The following is a 3,866-nucleotide window of genomic DNA, read 5'->3' as shown; positions in this document are numbered from 1 at the left end:
CATGGCGTGACACTAGTCACGTGACCTCGCTGACGCAACCATATTTCTGTCTATCTTTTTTTTCTGTCTGTCTGTCTACTTATCTACCTATCTATTTTCTCTATATGTTCCACTATTTTGGTGATTAACTTCCTATTCTAATTATAGTATTTTGGCACTTGTGTATAAAGTTAAAATAATAAATAATAGTCAACGTTAAACTGGTACACAATTAAAAAGGATGACGTTGTAACGTCGAAACATGTAGAGTCGTTAACTTTTTGAAGGCCATAGATAGGCCTAAGTAAAATGTTTTTAATTGTGTACCAGTTTAACGTTGACTATTATTTATTATTTTAACTTCCTATTCTGTTTTAATATTCGTACTTTTGTCTCTCCCTCCCTTTCTACTCATTTTTTTTTGTTTCATTCACGTGTTTCTTTGCCCATTCTTCCGTTTATCAGTTCTTTTAATTATCTATTAATTCGTTAGAGAGGTCAACCCATAATTATTTTCACACATGTTTATTAAATCAACCCTACCGAGAGATACCTCTGGAAAATTATTTTTTATGTTTGAACATGGTATTTAGTAAATGTAACTTCACGTAAATGTTTCTCTATACACTTTAGTGTTAATATTCACACACATTCAATCTTTGACAGTCTCATAAACCATCGTAATGCTATCATTCATTGTTATAGACGTCTGTCCTTATTGTCGTTGTTTGCACTGTTGTTGTAGTTTCTCCAGTGGGGGGGCAGCTGTATATGCGAGAAATGGCGTTGTTCGCACTGTTGTTGTAGTTTCTCCAGGGGGACAGCTGTATATGCGTACAATCAGATAAAATACAAACCAAATGAAAGAAAAAAAGAAAAGAGTTTGTTTTAGCTCAAAACAATGGGCCATATGCGCTCTATCCACCGAAGGGAATCGAACCAGGATCTTAGCCTTGTAAGATTTGAAACTAACTGTTAACCTACAGGGGGACAAAATAAAAGAGAAAATAAAAACATTTGTTGATATAATACTAGAAAACACCATTTCACTTTGACCACTCCCATCAAAAGAGAAATGAAACCCTTTAAAATGAGTGATGAACGTGGAAGATCAATCTGTATGAATCATGGAGTTAATAAACATATGAGTACATAGGACTGGATATTTACTTTTTCATCCATTGCACAGTTGTACTTTTAAATTTTTGTGGTATGTAAGGTTTAATTATACCCATAGCGACACCTATGAGCAATACATGGTAGTATTCATAACTAAACCTTACCAAAAACTCATGTCCCCCGATGGGACAGCGGTAAGTTTATGGAATTACAACGCTAAAATACGGGGTTCGATTCTTTCGGCGGACATAGTAGATAGCTCAATGCGGGTTTGCTATAAAAAAAATCATCGTTTCAAATTATATGGACTCTCGCATTTTAATCACAGCAATCCTAGTTTTACAAACACGTATGGATCAAGCATAGCCTAATGGTTGCAGTGTCGGGCTGCAGATGGTATGCAGGTCCGAAGTTCGAGATATAATGCCACTCAACACGCTCTCCAATAATCAGCTGTAGGCACAGTAGCAATTAATCCAGTTATTAGGCTCAAAGAACCGGACAAAGTCTCTGTAGCGGGTAATGTTACTGGCTGGATGCTTTCCCTCTGATCGGTAGGTGAAAATTATGGAAGGCTATACACGAATTCTAGAGGTCTCAGACATAACAGTTTAGCATAAGGTGTCGTTCAGGTTGAAAATCGTAAAATATTTATCTACTAGCTAGAGTACCCGTCCCCTGGACGGAAGTTATGTAAATTCATGATTAATGAAAGGTTATCTTAGGACATGAAAAGTTGATTCCCTTATATGTAATAGTAAAAAACGCAAAAACGTCCATAAAAACTGCAAAACACAAAATGTGAAACCGCAACTTTGCATGTACCTCCGCATGGACCCAATAAACCTTCTTGCCAAATTTGGTGAAGATCCATCCAAAGGGGGCGAAGTAGTGGTAAAAAAAAAACACCCATAAAAACGGCAAAATGCAAAACTGAACATTTGTTTGTATCTTCCCATGGACCCAATGAAAGATACAAAAACAAATTTGGTAATCTATATTGCTTAACTCTCCAATCAAATTGCTCTATTTATGTTTACTTTTATGTACTTCTGAATCTTCTTTGACAGCTTCACGTTCCCCTCGTTTCTGTTATTCCGAAGATTCTTCTAATATAACTTATAGCAATAACCATTGCTTTGTTTTGTTTTATCGTACAATCTTAACATAAATAAATAGGATACTGCTAAAAAGTGCTGGTTTAAAATTGATATCTACATAATAACATAAGCAATAGCTTTTCCAAAATAACATTTTATCCAAACCTTGATGATCCGCCATTTCAAATTGGGACATGTTTCCTTGATTTAGATTTATCAAGAAAGAAATAAGCTTTAAAAAAAGTTAAGAGTCTGGATGATCAATTAGGATAACTTATATCAATACGGGTTCCAGAGACTTGCAAGATGGCTAAAATGAATTCCAAGATATTCCTCTCTAATAGTCTGATGACAAACATTGCAAACAAAACGCGTAAAGGACGTGAATTCAAATTCATTTTCGGTAAAAAACACCAACTCGTGTTTTAGGAATTTTTAAAACCTTATCGTGACCAAATAGGCTGATATATTTGTATTATGTTTGTTGTTATGGGCAAACCAAAGATCCAAATGTATTGTCCATGTGCATCAAAGTCACTGACTTCAATAATAAAGGATTCTAATGTCACCACACCCCACAACTGTCTCATTGTGTATCCTAAAAAGATCGCTTGTGGTTCTTTTAAATATTCAGCCAGCAGAGCAAGAGTATCCTAAAATTTGCAACGTTAAGATTTTTTTTTTTCATAACGTAAATCATAAAAAAATGCCAAAGAGAAAGAGTCCCAAGGGAAAGGGGGAGGGGTACGGGAAGCCTAGTTAGCCCAAGGACTATTACGTGTGATTCGAAAGTGTTATCTATAGCACTATACGACTTGGCATTCATTTAAACATTTTTAATAGTAACAGTTCAACAACTGTAGCCTAAATCACTGTAATTGGAGCATGTGTAACACACGTTCCTTTCATTATTAATATGTGGTTTTGTGTCATTTAGGAAAACAGGACAAATTCAACTTTCATAAAAAAAGATGTCTTAGAAATAATTAGCTTGTTCAACATAATCTTATACTCTCTTAAATAAAATTGTTTCAACGCCAATTTTCCCATTAAAATTTCATAATTACCTGGTAGTCATATTTTGCTAACTAACACTGACATTTAAGTGGGGTATGAACGACATAACATTTATAACAATTACGAGATATTTTTTTACGCAACGTTAAATGTTATTGAACTTGTTCGGTTATCAATATTAGTTCATTTACTAAAAAAGTTGCACTTATAATTTATATAAAAAAAGTTATTTCCCAAATGAAATGCCGAATTTCTTATCAACAAGAGCGAACGATGTACTTTTATTACAAACTGATTGACTTTGCCTGAAGCACTCCTCCTTAAACCATCTTTCGCGTGATATTAGTTTGCCTACTAAACAGCTGCTTTTATGATTTATAACAACAAATGTTTCCTAAATGAAACAATAAAATTGTTAGCAACAAGGCTAAACTATGCACTTTGATTGACTTTGCCTAAAGGACTCTTTCTTAAACTATCTTTCGAATCATTAATGTTCTTACAAGTAGGTGTTTCTCTGCCATTGCTATAACTATAAATAAGGTAACTAAATCCCTCTCTTACTTAGCATTGGCTTTGTGTATGCAAATTTGGCAAAAGGATCCACTATATATATATATATATATATATATAACGAGACATAACGTCCTT

Source organism: Limulus polyphemus, unplaced genomic scaffold, assembly GCF_000517525.1.
Source record: "Limulus polyphemus unplaced genomic scaffold, Limulus_polyphemus-2.1.2 Scaffold191, whole genome shotgun sequence".
Classification (NCBI taxonomy): Eukaryota; Metazoa; Arthropoda; class Merostomata; order Xiphosura; family Limulidae; genus Limulus; species Limulus polyphemus.
Note: the sequence above shows the minus strand (reverse complement) of the source record.